The sequence below is a fragment of the Gossypium arboreum genome, chromosome 2 (genome assembly GCF_025698485.1).
Source record: "Gossypium arboreum isolate Shixiya-1 chromosome 2, ASM2569848v2, whole genome shotgun sequence".
Lineage (NCBI taxonomy): Eukaryota > Viridiplantae > Streptophyta > Magnoliopsida > Malvales > Malvaceae > Gossypium > Gossypium arboreum.
The window spans coordinates 18,844,822-18,865,113 of NC_069071.1; positions in this window are offsets into that span (position 1 = coordinate 18,844,822).

Sequence of the window (20,292 nt, forward strand, 5' to 3'; positions counted from 1 at the left end):
CGAAGCCATTATGTGTAAACGCTTCGAGGATGGGCTGAATGATGATATAAGGATGTTCGTTGGCATTCTCGAAATACGAGAGTTCGTAGTACTTGTTGAGCGAGCTTGTAAAGCCGAAGAGCTTAGAAAGGAGAAACAAAAAGTTGATGTGGGAACCGGAGAATTCCGAAAGAGGTCCTCGGAAAGTCTTTTCAACAGCATCGAAGAGATTTCGAGATGATGTGAGCCGGTCTAGAGGCGTTTGGGCTTTTCTAGACGAGGACGCGATCGACCCCTGTGACCACACGAGTCACTTGATCGCCGATGGTGGAAATGATCACCGAGAGAGGCGGAGTGTCTACATTGTGGCAAATGGCATTGGGAGCTGTTGGTTTCGTGATCGCTCCTGCTATAAGTGTGGATCGGCCGACCACTTTATGAAGGATTGCCCGAGGATGCTTGAGCAGAATGTAAGTCGAGTGGAAACCCGGTGCTACCATCGCTCGAGGTAGGCCACCTAGAAATATGGGCAATGTCGTTGGCGGTCGAGAGGATCTAGAGATGCTACCATCGGATCTGAGGCTCGTGCCCTGCTAGGACTTATGCCATACGCCGCACGCGAGGATCTCGCCTCTCGGGATGTCATTACTGGTACTTTCACTCTTCTCAATACTAATGTGATTGCTTTGATTGACCCCGGTTCTACTCATTCTTATATATGTGAAACCTTAGCATCTAGTAAGACTTTGCCTATTGAGTCTCTTGAGTTTGTAATTCGGTGTCAAACCCTTGGGTCATTACGTGCTTGTCAACAAAGTGTGCAAGAAAAGTCCCCTAGTGTTCCGAGGTTCTTATTTTCCGGCGGACTTGATGCTTTTGCCGTTCGATGAATTGACGTTATTCTTGGTTTGGATTGGTTGACCATGCGATCACGGTTGTAAATTGCAAAAGCAAGACTATCGATTTGAGGTCTTGTGAATAATGAGATAATTCGGGTTGAGTCTACGGACTTAAAGGGTTGCCACCGTAATATCGCAATGTTGGCCCGAAAATATGTAAGAAAAGGGTGCGGCGTACCTTGCGTCGTGCTTTCGATGACAAGGAATCGAAAAAGAAACCCGAATCTGTGCCCATGGTTTGTGAATACCGGATGTTTTCCACAAGAATTGCGGGTTTACCACCGTTGGAAATAGAATTTGGCATCGAATTGGTACCGGTACCACTCAATTTCGATAGCTCCGTGTCGTATGGCACCAACGGAATTAAAGGAGTTGAAAGCTCGATTGCAAGAATTGGTGGATAGAGGTTTTGCTCGCCTGAGTTATTCGCCTTGGGGTGCGCCGGTGTTGTTTGTGAAAAGAAGGATGGAACCATGCGGTTGTGCATCGACTATCGTCGACAATAAGCGGCGATAAAGAACAAATATCCGTTACCACGTATCGATGACTTGTTCGATCAAGCTGAAGGAGCCTCGGTGTTCTCGAAAATAGATTTGAGATCGGGCTATTATCAATTGCGAATCCGAGATTGGACGTACCCAAGACCGCCTTGAGCGAGATATGGTCACTATGAGTTCCTAGTGATGCCGTTTGGGCTCACTAATGCCCTACGGTATTTATGGATTTAATGAATCGGATCTTGAGACCATATTTGGATCGATTAGTAGTCGTGTTCATTGATGACATCTTGGTCTATTCAAGAAATGAGACCGAACATCTTGAACACTGCGGTTAGTCTTTGCAAATTTTACGGGATAAGCAATTATATGCTAAGTTCAGCAAGTGTGAGTTCTGGTTAAGAGAGGTTAGCTTCTTGGGTCATGTGGTATCTGCATCGGGTATTCGAGTCGACCCGAATAAAATTTCAGCCATACTTAATTGGAAGCCTCCGAGAAATATTACTGAGGTTCGAGCTTTTTGGGGCTTGCCGGTTATTACCGACGATTTGTAAAAGGTTTCTCAACGATAGCCACGCCGATGACGAAGCTACTCCAAAAGGATGTTAAGTTCGAATGGACGGAGAAATGCCAAAAAAGTTTCGATCAACTGAAAACTTATTTGACTGAAGCCCCAATTCTAGTGCAACCCGAGTCCGGCAAAGAGTTTGTCATCTATAGCGACGCCTCCCTACTTGGGTTAGGTTGTGTATTGATGCAAGAAGGTCGAGTTGTGGCCTATGCGTCGAGGCAATTAAAGCCACATGAGAAAAATTATCCGACTCATGATCTCGAATTGGCCGCCATCGTGTTATCCTTAAAGATTTGGCGACATTACTTATTTGGTGAAAGGTGCCATGTGTACTCGGATCACAAAAGTCTCAAATATTTGATGACCCAAAGAGACTTAAATCTGCGACAAAGACGTTGGCTCGAAATGTTAAAGGATTACGAGCTGTCATTGACTATCACCGGGAAAGGCGAATGTGGTTGCGGATGCCTTGAGTCGTAAATCATTATTCGCTTCTGACGATGAGCGTGCACTTATGCATTCGATCCGATAGTGTGTTAGTAGCTAAATTGAAAGCCAAACCACTATTGATACATCAAATTCGAGAAGCTCGAGAAAGTCGACGACGAGTTGGTACAAAAAACGGGCCGAGTGTGTTCGAACAAGGACTTGGAATTTCAAATCGATGATGACGATTGTTTGAGGTTCGAAGTCGTCTGTGTGTTCCAAAGAATTGAACTCATTTCGATAATTCTGAATGAAGCCCATTGTAGCCGAATGGCAATCCACGGGGAGTATGAAGGCGTACAATGATTTGAAACGCGGTTTTGGTGGCATGGTATGAAGCAAGACATCTCGACTTTGTTTGAGATGTTTAATATGTCAACAAGTGAAAGCGGAACATCGGTGCCTTGAGATTACTTGACCAATCACGATACAGAGTGGAAATGGGATCGAGTCACAATGGACTTTGTATCCGGACCGCCATTGTCGACAAGTAAGAAGGATGCGGTTTGGGTCGTGGTAGATAGATTGACTAAGTCGGCCCACTTTGTCCCCGTCGTCGGATTTTTCAATGGACAAATTAGCCAATTGTATGCGTTTCTCAGTTGTGAGATTACACGGGTGCCTATTTCCATCGTGTGGGATAGAGATCCGAGATTTACCTCGCGATTTTGGAAAAAGTTGCAAGAAGCTTTGGGTACCAAGTTGCATTTTAGCACCGCCTTTCACCCCAAACCGATGGTCAATCCGAGCGGATAATTCGGATACTTGAGGATATGTTGATATGTTGCGTCCTCGAGTTTAGTGGTTTATGGGAGCGGTATTTGTCGTTGATTGAATTCGCTTCAACAACGACTTTCAATCGAGTATTAAGATGGCACCGACGAGGCTTTCTACGATCGTAAATGCCGTACACCATTGTTTTGGTGAGCTTGGTGAAAGCAAGATTTTGAGGTGGATTTGATTAGAGATCTTTGAGCAGTAAAGTGAAAGTAATCCGTGAAAGTCGAAGATAGCCTCCGATCGTCGAAGTCGACGCGGATCTGAAGCGTAAGGATATTGAGTATCGGTGGGTGATAAAGTGTTTCTCAAGGTATCGCCTTGGAAAAAGATACTCGATTCGTACCGTAAGGGCAAGTGAGCTCGAGGTTCATTGGGCCATATGAGATATCCGAAGCGAGTCGGTCCGTGGGCATATCGTTTGATTTTGCCCCGAACTCAAAAGGTTCACGATGTCTTTCATGTTTCGATGCTTGACGCTATAGATCCGATCCATCGCACGTGATTAGTCCATCGAAATTGAAATTCAAGCTAATATGAGTTATGAGGAAGAACCGATTCGTATCCTATCACGAGAAGTGAAAGAGTTGCGAAACAAGCGGGTTCCGCTAATGAAAGTGTTATGGCTCAAGCACGGGATAGAAGAAGCTACTTGGGAGACCGAGAACTCTATGAAAGAGCGATATCCAAACCTATTTACGGTAAGATTTTCGGGACGAAAATTTCTTAAGTGGGGGAGAGTTGTGACAGCCCAAAATTGACCCTAGTCGGAATGTGGTTTCGGGACCACAAAATCGAGGCATAAAAATAATTAAAAATTTATTTTGATGCCTATAATATGTGTATGCTCATGTATGACATTTTATGATGATTGATTTAGTGTTATAAAGGTGAATTCCACAAGAAAGGACTTAGTAGTGAACTTTGAAAGTACGATAGGGAAATGTGTGATGACTAATTAAAGCATGCATGCAAAATAATGGACTTGCATGTCAAATTCCCCTTTTTACAAGTGATGGCCGGCCATGACAAAGAGATATGGGCTAAACATGTCATGAAACATGTTTTGTTGGGCATTAGGGAGAAATAATAAACAAATAAGCATGGGTAAGAAAAGAATGAAAAAAAATGTGTGTGAGAGAGTAGCATTCCCCCATTGCCGTGCAACCAAGAAGAGAAAACAAAAAAATTTGTTCATCCTTGTTCTCTCCTTTTTGGCCAAAAATACTAAGAGGAAGAAGAGATTTTTGCTTCATTTCCTTTGTTTAGAAGAGATCTAGAAGGATATTTGGCTAAACTTGCATCAAGATTGAGGTATGTATGAGGTTGTGTCATGAGATTCATGCATGTTTTAGTTGCCAACTTGATGTTCATGTTAGCCATGGTTCAAATCCTTGTTATGCCATGGAAGTGGTATTTGGTCAAGGTTGGTATTGTGATAAAGCCATTGCATGTTAAGTGTGAAGCTTGATGATGATGCATGCAATGATGGATTATCTACTCTTGAAATTTCTTTGTAGCCATCTTGAGTAAGACTTTGAGTTTTCTTTTGTTTAACCATGATTGAAGATGAAAGGGCATGATTGTGATGTATTCGCCATGATGCATTCATGAGCATGGTTCATGCTTCTTGCATGTTAGTTAAAATTTGTGTTTTGGATGGCTATATGGACACCTTGAAATTGGCCATGCTCATATATGTATATATATGTTTGCACATGATGTTTTGGTTATGAAGTAAGTGATGAATATGTTTGTTTAAAGAAGAAGATGTTGAAGAATGTTTGTGAAATTGCAAGCACATTATTTCTAGCACACATATGAGTGCTTGATGCTATATTATAAGTTTTGAGCTACAATATGCAAAGCATTAACTAGTAAAATGCATGCTGTTTTTGTGTGGTATTAAGTGCATAATTGGCCTCAACATGGACATGTATATTTGGCCTTAGGGAGCCTATTGATGGCCTTAGCTTTTCCTTGATGCTCGAATGAATTGTATTGAATTGCTTGATGTAGTATAAAATGTGCATGACCATTGTGTATTCAAGCTAAAGGGTGGCCATATGACCATTTAAACTCCTTGTCATATTCGCCATAAGCTAGCACAATGAGGTTTTAATAAATTGAATTTGTTTGAATTAGCTCAAGAGCTTAGAGGGCCACAATTGGACAAGGGAAGGAAAAAGTGATCGAATAGCCGTAAAAGCCGTTCGACAATATCCGAGGTAAGTCCTCAAGAAGTGACCCTACTTGAATTATGTGAAATGAAATATGGATGTATATTGATTATTGATTTATGTGTGTATGAGTATTTGAATGATACGGGCTAAGTCCCGGCGATTATGCTTGTGATTATATTTGCGTTTGAGCCTTAGTAACGAAAATGAAATATGAATGTCTAATGATTATTGATGCATGTGTGCATGAGCAATTGAATGATATCCGGCTAAGTCCGAAGACATTTATGCTGGAAATTATATCCAGGTTAAGACCGAAGGCAATTGTGCTAGTGGCTACATCCGGCTAAGACCGAAGGCATTCGTGCGAGTCATTCTATCCGGGCTAAGACCGAAGGCATTCGTGCGTGGTTATATCCGGTTGTATTCGAAGAAGCTTGGGCTGGAGGTGAGTGTTGGTGGCTGTAATAAATTCAATTAAATGCGCTCGAAAGGCCCAAAGAATAAGGTATGTTTATATGTGCATTGGAAAGTCGACATGTTTGAGCAACATTCGCTCAATCGACTAACAATTTCAGCTATTGAATAGGTTGATACCTTGTGAAAGTATATAATGATGAAGTGGGAAGTAAGAATGATTATGTGAATGTGTATTAATGAAATGATGCATTTGGCCATGTGAATGTATTGCTTTAATTAAAGCTGATTTTATTCCTTGGGACTTACTAAGCATAAAAATGCTTACCCCGTTGCTTTGGCTCTCTGTTTTATAGATTTTGCTCGATAGCAATCGGATTTGGGATCATTAAAGTCGAAGTCATCCACACTATCAACGCCTCCATTTTGGTATAAATTTTTGGTTGAACTTTGAAATGGCATGTATAGGACTACCCTTTGTTGGTTTAAATATCTTTGTGATGTATATGTGTTCGGCCATGCGAAAATGGCTCGTAAAAGTGAAGTCTGAACTTAGACTATTTGCGTTTTGTGTATATATATATGGTGTCATGATGTGATTATGGATTGGAAGTGGGAATGTTGGTCACATGATCAGCCATTGGTATGGTTAAAATGATCATATGTGAACCTATGTATGGCAAGACTAGTTGGTTCATGGAGACTACAAAATAGGTAAGACCTACCTTCAAAACAGATGCTGCCAGCTGCAGTGACGTGAATGTGAAAAATCACCAAAATTTTTAGGGATGGTATTAAATAGTGAATAAGCTATGTAAATGAACCTTGATGAGTCTATTTTCATATGGAAGAAACGAAATGGTCATAGGAGTTACATGTTAAGAGATATTAAAGCTATTGTGAGACAGGGCCAGAATGGTTTCTGGGTCCCCTGTCGCAACTTTAAAAATTTACTATAAATTATCCAGAAAGAATTAGGAGTCATACCTTATATGTAAAGATTCCATTTTGAGTCTAGTTTCATTAGAAACAAACGGCACCAGTATTAAAGCCCTTTACATAGAGATATTCAAGTTGTAACGCGCGAAGGTCAAAGCAGTCGATCCCTGTAACATGGGTAACTTTAACTAATAAACTGTACCAATTGGCCCGACCAAAATTCTAGAAATAAATCCATGGATGGATATATGAGTCTAAATTCAGGAAAATTTACGAAACCAGTTTCGAGTTTTGGAACTCGAGATATGATTTTAAGGCGACGGTGACGCAGTTTTCCAGCCTGACTGGAAATGTCAAATTGGTGGGCAAAATATGTGGACTTGGCTTGTTAACCCCTCGTGTCCGACACCGGCGATGGTCTCGGGTTCGGGGTGTTACAGCAAAATAGTCCCCTCATTTGAAAGCTCATGCTACAAGGGTTCTAAAAGTACAAAAATCATCTAAAAAGACCATCAAAATCACTTTCTTGAGAGGGCTACAAGTTGCTGAAATTTTGAAGCTCAAAAACCCCTAAAATGGCTACAATTTCAGTGGTGTAGAGAAAAGAGAAAAAATATGACAACTTTTCTTTATTTTACTCAAATAGCTCATGTCATCAAATACCAACCCTACTACATTTTTTACTTTTTGACTCTCATTGTCTCTATGGACAGCCATGCCATAAATAAGGTCTTGTTTGCTTCTTAAAAACCCTTAATTTTGGTTCTCTAGCTATTTGGTATGTCTATCAAGTGAAATTAAACTTTTACCCTTTATGCGATTTAGTCTTTTTTCACAATTAAGCTCTCAAACCCTAAAATTTATTCTCCAAATTTTCATGCACTTTTATAATCATGCCATCACACATAAAAAAATATTAAATTAATTTCTCTGACTTTGGAATAGTGGTTTCGAAACCACTGTTTTGACTAGGCCCAAAATCAGGCTGTTACATAGTTAGCATGCCATAGGATTGTAAGTACTCACATGTATGTGTTATGTGATTTGGGCATTGAGGCCCTAGGGCATGTTGGAGAGATAAGGGAATGTAAGCTAAGCTCCATTCAACGGGACATGTTTGGCGTGATGGAGAGTGTTAGTTATACACTTCACTTTTTGGGATATGTTCGACTTTATGAGTCATAATTTATTTATGTTTAATAAAAGGGTAAAATTGGTATTTTGCCTATTATGTTAATTATATGAAAACAAAATAGAAAATGAAGCCATTTTATGCTTAGCTTTGCTAAAAATCACAAGGAAAGATAAAGAAGAAAGAACACTAGGGTTCGGCCATTGATTTTCTTCGATTAAGGTTTGTGTTTTGTTCGGTTTTTGATAATTTCTATGTTTTTGTAATCGTTGCTTTGTATGCTATCAAGCCCATGTCTTAATTTCTGATTTTTTTTTATGATTTTGAAATGTGTCATGGATGAAATCATGAGCTTTATGTTGTTATATGATGAAATATGAAAGTTTGATGATGGGTTTATATGTTTTGTCTTTGGATTTTGATGAAATTGAGTAATTTGGGCTAAATTGTAAAAATGTTATCCTGAGGGACTAAAATGTGAAATAAATGAAATGTATGGACTTGTATGGGAGATATGAAAATTTGGCTAAGCTTGTGTACAAGAAAATTATGTGTATTTTGTGATTTTGTGAATTAGGGACTAAAGTGTCAAAATGTAAAAATGTAAAAATGTGAGGGATAGTTTGCAAAATGCCCTAATTGTGTGCATATGGATTGTTTTGAATGAATGTGTGATTGAATTAGTTAAATTTGAATTAATTTAGATCGAGAACTAAAAAATACGGAATTAGATCGGGGAAAGTCGAAAGTCGTCGACTAACCGATTCAATCTATCCAAATCCCTACGAGGTAAGTCAATATACAATAAACGTGTTTAAATTGAATTATTATTGTTCATATGAGATGAATGAATATTCAAGCTCAAAATGTGCTATTTGAGAAAGTATCGACAGAGTTCTGATGTCTAAAAAGCCCCATACGAACCCTAGGAATAGTTAGGATACATATGTCATAAAATAGGATTCCGTTATATGATTTCATGAAAGACCACGTCTGGGACATTGGTATCGACTTCTGTTTTATGTGTAAGACCATGTCTGGAACATCGGCATCGTATTTGATTTCGTGTAAGACCCTGTCTGGGATAGTGGCATCGATGTTTGATTACATGTAAGACCGCGTCTGGGACGTTGGCATTGTATATGTTCTCTGAGCTATCCACGTATCCTTACATTTTTTAACAGTTCAACGGGTATTCCAAGAAAATGAATGAATAAGTGAATATGTATTTGATTCAGGTACATTCAAATTGTGTACTATATTTGAAAAAGAAAGGTAATTATATTTGCAAATGATGATCTATGATCCAAGCATATGAATATGAGGTTTGTTTTGGTATTTGGCTCCAAATTATAAATAAATTGATGATGTTTATATGCTTTAAATGATAAGTTTAATTGTATATGGCTTACTAAGCTTTTGAAAGCTTACTTTGTGTGTGTTTGTATTGATATCAAAGCTACTGTGAGCTCGGGGATTGTCGAGGATCGTCACCACACTATCGAACCTTATTTTTGTACTTTGAAAATGTATATATTAAAGTATGGCATGTATAGGCTAGAAGTTGATTATGTTTTGTGATGTACATATCTAGCCATGTGATATGGCTAGTTTGTGTTTGAACTTATAATTTGATAATGGTATATGATATGTGATGCTAATGTAAAATTGTGGTATGTTTTGGTTGGCCAAAAGAAATTGTCAATGTTGAGAAGTTTTGGTAAGTTTTGAGCATTTGATTGAATGATGTATTGATCATATGCTTAGGTATGATTTTGGTTCAAGTTTTGGTATGAATTTATTTATGAATTGAGATTTGAAATGATTGATAATGTTATAGCATGAATTATGTATAGTTTGGTATAGATATTGGTTGAAATGGTTGTGCATATATGCTTGGTTTGGTACTTGTAGGTTGACCCAAATTGGGGTGGCAAATTGGCTATTCAAATGGCCTATTTTTGTCCACACGGGCAGAGACACGGGTGTATGTCTCAGTCGTGTGTCATACACGATCATGTTACACGGCCATGTGTCCCATAAGGTACCTTACGAATTAAAGTCAGTATACCTCCAGTTTTGACACGGCCTAGACACACGGACGTGTCTACTGGTCGTGTGTGGCACACAGGATGGAACATAGGTGTGTGGTCGGCCATGTGGCCAAGTCAGTAGCCTCTTAAATTTTCACACAGCTTGGAACATGGGCGTGTCTTATGGCCATGTGGGTAAGTCAATATGTATGCCCTGTTTTGCCACGGCTTAGACATACGGGCGTGTCTAAGGCCGTGTGAGGCACACGGCCTGTTCACACGAGCGTGTGACCTTTTAAAAGTTGAAAATTTTCTAAGTTTCTAAAACTTTTATATGTTATCAGATTGGTCCTGAATGCATAAGTTAGGCTTTGTATGCTCAATTTAAGTTCTTATTGAATGTGAATGAATGACATTTACTGTAATGATATGATTATTTGATAATGATTGTTCTGAATGTTGTATAAGTCTGGTAATGCCTCTTAACCTATTCCAGCCACAGTTACGGGTTAGGGGTGTTACATTTTAATCCATTGCAGATTAGTAGCATTCTAATGTGAGTGGTGTGGTTCCAAGGGATTGATCCAAGCGAGACTCTAGTAATTCTTCACAGGTGATTTATTATTTGTTTATAATTTGAGAAATAAAAACAATTTGGTAGATTTTTTGCTGGTATTTGCCATGATATTTTGGATGTTTCCATAGCTTATTTGTTATTAGGATTTAAGGATTTGAGTCATGATATGTTGATTATTACTCTAACTTATTCTTGATGCTTGAAAATGTTACTATAGTCGTTGTGGCGTTTACTTGATATGGTAAAAGATGTATGCTGAATAGACTTGTGTTGGAATGGTTTGTCTGCTCAAATATGCTGAATTTTTACTGTCTAGAGCAAATGTATTAATATTTGAGTTTTAAAAATGATATCTCTATGATTTTCAAATGTGCAGGAAGTCAGAATAGTAATTTGGTATCGATGCCATATCATGAGCATCGAAACTCGGGGTAAAATTACCGATACTTATTGAAGATACCGATAATTTTTGGTGTCTCATTTTTAGGCAAGAAACAGAATGTTGTTTTGGTACCGATTTTCCAATTGGTATCAATACCGTGTAAGGGAAATATTGATACCCATGTTCCAATATCGATACCAACGTAGTCAATTTTGAAAATTTTCTAAGTGACCCTCATGTATGTGCAGCTATTGTTATATTATCAATTAAAATGTGTGTAGCAAGTCTTAATGATAATTAGGAGTATATTTGACTTAAACTTGTGGAAATGCTAAAATGGAAGGTGTTTCTTTAGGGATGAGCTCATTTGTTGTAACATCCTATACCCAGCCTGGTCGCTGAGCCTGAATATTAGGATGTCACAGCACCATCATACATCATACGCAATATAAATAATCTCATTATTAAACAAACATATTCTATTTTAGTTTTTGATTGATGATAGGTCATACGTATTCTAATCATCATTAAAAACATGTTAAATGATAAACCATAAATTATACATATTTTTACCCCATGTTTAATGCATTTTATAGATGATTTCTCATTAGAATTGGTGAATTCAATGATCCTAATGCTTTATGTAACACCCCTTACCCGTTACCGTCGCCGGAACAGGATACAAGGTATTACCAGAACATAACACATACCATTAAACATAACCGAAATATAAATATGTCATCCAATTTGATAGTGCATCGTATAATATATGTCTTGAACAATATTAGCCAACTTTAATGGCTTGTACAAATTAGCTGGTCGAGTCTTTGTAACTAATATTTTAAACCTAGACAAATATGACACGTAACAAAATAATTAAGCCTACTATACATGCCATAATTCAAAGCGTTTAGTTCAAATACCCTAAAGTATGATAGTGCGGGTAGATCTTCACGATCCTTAACTCCCGAGCAAGCGAAGAACACTATAAGACAAAAGAGAGAAACAAAGTAAGCTTATAGCTTAGTAAGTAAGTATGTAAATACTAATTAAAGAATCTAACATGTTTACACAACAATTCAAGTTTATCTACTTTAACTTCACTATTCATTCCACTTTGATTTAGCTGTCTCTACTGCATCATATTCACTAAATAAATCATAACTCGGGTTACAAAACTCGAAATTCAAATCCGTAAAATTTCCTGAATCTAGACTCATAAAGATTTTTCTAATTTTTTCTATAATTTTTGGTTCAGCCGATTAGTACAGTTTATTAGTTAAAGTTTCCCTGTTACACAGCTCGACTGATCTGACCTCTGTTCACTACGAATTGAATATCTCTCAGTACACAATTCAAACAACCCTGAGGTCTGTTTCATTTAAAACTAGTCTCAATAAGGAATTTAGGCATGTAAACTATATTTCTTAATTTTCTTTGTACAATTTTTAATGATTTTTCAAAGTTGGAACAGGGGATCACGTATTCATCCTGAGCAAGTCACATACAATTGTGAATATCTCAAAATATAGAATTCCTTTGCTTTCTCTGTTTCTTTTATATGAAAGTAGACTCATTAAACTTTAATTTCACATCTCATTCAACCTCTAATTATATTCCTCCTATTTTTGGTGATTTTTCAAAATCACGTCACTGCTACCATCTAAAAACAGTTTTAATGCTAATTTCACTCTTTCACAAATTCTTTATGCTAACCTCATTTTATCTTATATTTGTATATACCACAAATCATTTTCACCACATTTCATTCACCATAAGTGTAGGTCCAAACCACAATATCACCACAAAACCATCCCGTTGAACAATTCGGATCAATCCTCGATATTTAATGGTTTGACACACACCCCACCATCATACTTCGTTTAGTTCGGCTCTCTTGTACACATGGTGAACACTTAGTACCACTCATGCGACCTAGCCGATTTGTCTCGTAGCTCTCTTGTCTACATGGTGTCCTTCACTTGGAATCACGCATGTGACCTAGCTACATTTACCTTTCACGTAGCTCTCTTGTCTACATGGTGTCCTTCACTTGGAATCACGCATGCGACCTAGCTACATTTATCTTTCACGTAGCTCTCTTGTCTACATGGGATACATCTCGTATCACGCATGTGACCTAGCTACTACAGGGTGTCTCGTAGCTTTCTTGTACACATGATGTGCACTCAGCATCATACATGTGACCTAGCTACGCTCCCTCTATTTCATTCGATCTCTCCGAATGTTCAACCGGGATCTCTCTCTCTATATTTATTTCCATTTTTCCAATAGTCGATTTATATTTTAACATCAGCTAGTATATTTATATAATAGGCTGAAATATAAGAATGTACATGAAATTATTGTAATATTTACATACAAACTTACCTTGGTGCAAAATGTGGAAATTTTGCAATTTAGTCCAAAACTTTTTCCTTCCCCCGTTCGAGATCAATTCCGCGTCTTTCTTGATCTATAATAACACATTTAGCTCATTTAATACTCATACTATTTATTTCAATCCAAAATCACATCATGGAAAAATTACATTTTGCCCCTAACTTTTCAAAATTACAATTTTGCCCCTAGGCTCGGGAATTTAATTTCAGCCCTTATTCTTATATTTTATGATATGCTGAACATTTTCTCTTCTACAACAACATCAAATTCTCACTCTATCATATAGTTATGAACAATAGGTATTTTTACTGATTATGCTGCTTTTACTCGTTTTCACTTAAAACCGAGTAGCACAAGTTATTTAACATAATTTAAAACCTCATATTCTATCATAAAACATCAAAATACACAAATTTCACCTATGGGTATTTTTCCAAATGTGAACCCTAGGTTAAATTATTACTAGCATAAGCTTAATCGAGCTTAGGATTCCAAAAGCGTAAAGAACATTAAAAGCGGGGCTTGGAATCACTTACTATGGAGCTTGAAAATTGAAGAAACACTAGCTATGGAGAGAGGAGAATTCGGCAGCAACTAAGGAGGATGATGATCAATTTTGTGTTATTTTTCCCATTTTATTTCATTTAATATCCAAATGACCAAAATGCCCTCCTTACTAAACTTTCAAAATTCCTTCCATGTCCTAATTTGTCCATGAACTTAAAATTGGTCAAATTGCTATTTAAGACCTCCTAATTAATATTCCAAAATAATTTCATACTAAAACTTACGGGACGCAAATTTTGCAACTTATTCGATTTAGTCCCTACTTTCAATTTAAGCACTTTAGGCATAGAATTTCATCACGAAATTTTCACACAATCATGCAATCATATCATAAACCCCAAAATAATTATAAAACAATTATTTCTATCTCGAATTTGTGGTCACGAAACCACTATTCCGATTAGGCCCTAATTCGGGTTGTCACAATTCTCCCCCTTTTGAGATTTTCGTCCCGAAAATCTTACCTAGAAAGAGGTTTGGGTCTTGTTTCCTCATAGCTTCCTCGGGTTCCCACGTAGCCTCTTCTATCCCATGTCGTGCCACAATACTTTCACTAAAGCTATACTTTTATTTCTTAACTGTTTAACCTCTCGAGCCAAAATCTTTATTGGTTCCTCCTCATAGGTCATATCCGATCGAATCTCAATTTCGTTGGAGAAATCACATGTGAAGGATCGAACGATAACGTCGCAACATTGATACATGAAACACGTTATGAATTCTTTCTAACTCTCGGGTAAGGCCAACCGATATGCCATCGGTCCAATTCTCTCAATAATCTCAGACGCCCAATAAAACGCGGACTCAACTTGCCTTTTCGACTAAATCTCGAATCCTTTTCCATGGTGACACCTTCAAGAACACTTTATCACCCACCGAAATTCAATCTCTTTTCTTTTAAATCAGATATGACTTTTGTCGATCTGAAGCGACTTTTAAGTAATCCCAAATTACTTTTATTTTCTCTTCGGTTTCTTTAACTAGATCAACTCCATGAATCTGTTTCTCACTAAGCTCGGTCCAATATAAAGGAGTCCGACACTTACGACCATACAAGGCTTCAATGACGGTGCCATTTGTATACTTGATTGATAAGCTTTATTGTAGGCAAACTCAATCAAAGATAGATATTTCTCCCAACTACCTCCAAATTCTAAAACACAACATCTAAGCATATCTTGAGTACCGGATTACTCTTTCTGTTTGACCATCTGTTTGTGGATGAAATGCGGTACTAAAGTTCAATTTTGTACCCAAAGCTTCTTGTAACTTTTTCCAAAATCTCGAGGTAAATCTTGGATCTCTATCGATATTATAGACATAGGTACTCCGTGCAACTTCACAATTTCAGCAACATATAATTCGCTAATTTATCAAGTGAGTAATCGGTGCGTCTTGGTATAAAGTGGGCTGACTTTGTTAATCTATCAACCACTACCCAAACAAAGATCCTTCTTTTTAGGAGTTAAAGGCAAACCGGTTACAAAATCCATGGTAATCTTGTCCCATTTCCACTCAGGCACCATTACCGGTTGAAGTAATCCTAAAGGCACTTGATGTTCAGCTTTTACTTGTTGACAGATCAAACACTTGGTTACAAATTCAGAAATGTCCCTTTTCATACCTGGCCACCAATACAACTTCTTTAAATCATTATACATTTTTGTGCTACCAGGATGAACTGATAAACAGCCATTGTGCGCCTCATGTAATATTTTCTGAATCAATTTATCGTTTTTCGGTACACATATCCTGTCTCGAAACATCAAACAGTCATCTGGTCCAACTCGAAAATCGAGTCGTAACTTTGATTCGCATTGAGTTCTCTTGATCCGCAACTCACTATCATTCTTTTGAGCATCACAAATCAACGGAGAAATAACGGTTTAGCTCTCATCTCTGCTAAGATTGACCCATCATCGACAATGCTAACCCGTGTTCATGGCTCTCAAAGTAAAAAGTAATTTTCGCTCAAGGCGTCAAGAATTACATTTGCTTTTCCGGATGATAATCAATCACTAAATCATAATCCTTTAATAATTCAAGCCATCTTCATTGTCATGATTCAGATCCTTTTGATTCATCAAGTACTTCAAACTTTTGTGATCGGTAAAATTCGGCATTTTCACCGTACAAATAATGTCGCCAAATCTTCAAGGCAAAAACAACAATGCCGCCCAAATCATGTGTAGGATAGTTCTTCTCATGCGGTTTTAACTGTCTCGAAGCATAAGCTACCACTTTACCCTCTTGCATCAACACACATCCAAGGCCTGTCAATGATGCATCACTATAAATTACGAACTCCTTTCCTGACTCGGGCTGTACTAAAATTGGTGCTTCAGTCAATCGTGCTTTCAACTTTTCAAAACTTTGTTGACATTTATCAGTCCATTCAAACTTAACATTCTTTTGCAACAACTTAGTCATAGGAGAGGCAATCATCGAAAATCCTTTAACAAAACGTCTATAATACCCGGCTAAGCCTAAAAAGCTTCTAACCTCGGATACATTCTTGGGCAGTTTCCAATCAACAATCGCAGAAATCTTGCTTGGATCCACTCGAATACCATCACCTGAGACTATATGCCCCAAAAATCCGACTTCACGAAGCCAGAACTCACTTTTACTAAACTTGGCAAACAGTTTCTTTTCTCTCAAGATCTGCAATATAGTTCTCAAGTGTTCGGCATGTTTAGACTCATCTCGAGAATAAATTAAAATGTCATCTATAAACACTACTACAAACTTATCCAAATATGGTCGGAAGATCGATTCATTAAGTCCATAAATATAGTTTGGAGCATTTGTTAAGCGAAAGGCATCACAAGAAACTCATAATGTCCATACCTTGTCCTAAAGGCGGTTTTCGCACATCGACTCCTTAACTCTCAATTGGTAGTAACCGGACCTCAAATCAATCTTTGAAAACACTGGGCCCCTTTAACCGATCGAATAAATCATCAATCCTCGGCAATAGGTACTTGTTCGTATAGTCACCTTATTAAGTCGACGGTAATCAATGCAAAGTCTCATTGAACCATCCTTCTTCTTCTGAATAATACAGAGCACCCAGGAGAGAAACTCGGTCTCACAAATCCCTTGTCTGTTAACTCCTGCAATCGAGCCTTCAATTCTTTTAATTCATCGAGCCATTCTATATGGAGCAATCGAGATCGGTGCGATGCAGCAACAAATCAATGGCAAAATCTATCTCTCTGTTCGGAGGCAACCTGCAATTCCTCGGAAATACATCCGAAACTCACAGGACTATCGATGCTTGATTCAAATTTCAGTTGAGGCAACTCAATATTCATTACATAAGCGGATAAGCTTCACACCTTTTCTCATGTATTTACGTGCGAGACATGTGCGAAATCACCATAGGCAATTTATTTGATTCATCTGTTTCAACCCACGAATTTCTCCATTTTCACATTTCAACTCTAGTGTCTTTTGTTTACAATCTACCTTAGCATCATACAATGTTAACGGTCCATTCCCAAGATAACGTCAAACTCACCAAATGGTAACACATCAAGTTGGCGGAAAAATGTGACCTTGAATCATTAATGGGCAATTCTTGCAAACCTTGTCAACTAGCACATATTGGCCTAAGGGTTCGACACTTTAATCGTAAACTCGAGAAATTCAACAGCAACTTTTTATTGGATACTAAATTCATGCAAATATAGGAATGAGTGGACCGGGATCAATCAATGCAATAACAATAGTATCATAAAGAGAAATGTACCAAGAATAACATCGGGAGATGATGCATCTTCTCGAACACGTATAGCATAAGCTCTAGCAGTGCTCTAGCTTCGATCTTGCCGTTAAATCTTTCATCACGCTTTTACTACTAGTCCCACCTCCAGATTTCTCGGTGGTCTACCTCTACTAGCGGTGGTATTCATCTAGCACTCAAATCTTTCTTCTTTAACTTTTTCCGGACAATCTCTAATAAAATGCTCATGAGAACACTTTGAAACAAGCTCGCTCGGTCCCCAACACTCACCATAATGTTGCTCGCCACATTGTTGACACTCGGGCTTTCTAGGTCGCACATTACCCACACTTGCCACCGAAGTAGCTTGAGCTTTAGACCCCGAATATGCTCTACCACGATCTCTGTGTGAATCCCCAGTTGAAACTGTCATTCGAGGGTTTGTCTCTTTGGACCTCTTTGGTTGAGATTGAAATGGCTTGCTTATCTGTCTTTTTCTGACGTCTCGAGCCTCAATAGCAGCTTTTCTTCTTTCTTTGTTCAATTCTTCGGCTTTAAGAGCTCGATCAACCAATACTACAAATTCTTTCAACTCCAAAATTCCTACAAGCACTTTAATGTCCTTATTCAGCCCATCTTCAAATCTTCTACACATAATGGCCTCGGTAGACACACATTCCTGAGCATACTTGCTGAGTCTTACAAATTCGCGTTCATACTCTGCTCTGAGACATTTTCCCTGCTTCAATTCAAGGAACTCCTTCCGTTTTTATCAATAAATCGTGACTTATGTATTTCTTTCTAAATTCTTCCTGGAAGAAATCCCAAGTAACTTTTCTTTTGGCACCACTGCAACCAAAGTCTTCCATCGGTGGTAAGTCAATCTCTCAAAAGTGATCTGACACTTTAAGCATTCCTCGGGTGTATATGAGAGCTCATCAAATACACGGGTAGAATTTTCAAGCCGAATTCCGCTTTCTCGGGATCATCATCAACCTTTGCTCTAAACTCTTCAGCCCCTTGTTTTGAATCTTGTCAACCGGAGGCTTGTTCATTCTTACCAAATCTATACCTTGAGCAGCTCTGAGAATCGCCGAGGTATAGGAGGGGTGGAGGAGGTTGAGCATTTGGATTTGCTCGAATAAATTCAAGATACCAATTGTTCATCATTTGGAGAAAGGCATCCCGAGCCTCATCTCCTTGTCTCAATGTCTCGGGTCTACTTTCCACAGTAGCGGTCCCTTGTGCGGAGCCAGCGTATTACTAAACATCATCACCGCAGTTCCTTCAGGATCCATTACTATATTAAAACAAAACACAATTTAGAATAATCGAGTCACCACACTATCACAATATTTTTATGGCATGTATAGCTAGACTTTTACACACACTTTATTAGTCCGAGAACCGACTAAACCATAGCTCGATACCACTAAATGTAACACCCTTACCCGTTACTGTCATTTAACAGATACAAGGTATTACCGAACATAACACATACCATTAAACATAACCGAAATATAAATATGTCATCCAATTTGATAGTGCATCGTATAATATATGTCTTGAACAATATTAGCCAACTTTAATGGCTTGTACAAATTAGTTGGTCGAGTATCTTGTAACTAATATTTTAAACCTAGACAAATATGACACGTAACAAAATAATTAAGCCTACTATACATGCCATAATTCAAAACGTTTAGTTCAAATACCCTAAAGTATGATAGTGCGGGTAGATCTTCACGATCCTTAACTCTGAGCAAGTCAAGAACACTATAAGACAAAGAGAGAAACAAAGTAAGCTTATAGCTTAGTAAGTAAGTATGTAAATACTAATTAAAGAATCTAACATGTTTACACAACAATTCAAGTTTATCTACTTTAACTTCACTATTCATTCCACTTTGATTTAGCTGTCTCTACTGCATCATATTCACTAAATAAATCATAACTCGGGTTACAAAACTCGAAATTCAAATCCGTAAAATTTCCCTGAATCTAGACTCATAAAGCTTTTTGCTAATGTTTTTCTATAATTTTGGTTCAGCCGATTAGTACAGTTTATTAGTTAAAGTTTCCCCTGTTACACAGCTCGACTGATCTGACCTCTGTTCACTACGAATTGAATATCTCTCAGTACACAATTCAAACAACCCTGAGGTCTATTTCATTTAGAACTAGTCTCAATAAGGAATTTAGGCATGTAAACTATATTTCTTAATTTTCTTTGTACAATTTTAATGATTTTCAAAGTTGGAACAGGGATCACGTATTCATCCTGAGCAAGTCACATACAATTGTGAATATCTCAAAATATAGAATTCCTTTGCTTTCTCTGTTTCTTTTATATGAAAGTAGACTCATTAAACTTTAATTTCACATCTCATTCAACCTCTAATTATATTCCTCCTATTTTTGGTGATTTTTCAAAATCACGTCACTGCTACCATCTAAAAACAGTTTTAATGCTAATTTCACTCTTTCACAAATTCTTTATGCTAACCTCATTTTATCTTATATTTGTATATACCACAAATCATTTTCACCACATTTCATTCACCATAAGTGTAGGTCCAAACCACAATATCACCACAAAACCATCCCGTTGAACAATTCGGATCAATCCTCGATATTTAATGGTTTCAAACACACCCCACCATCATACTTCGTTTAGTTCGGCTCTCTTGTACACATGGTGAACACTTAGTACCACTCATGCGACC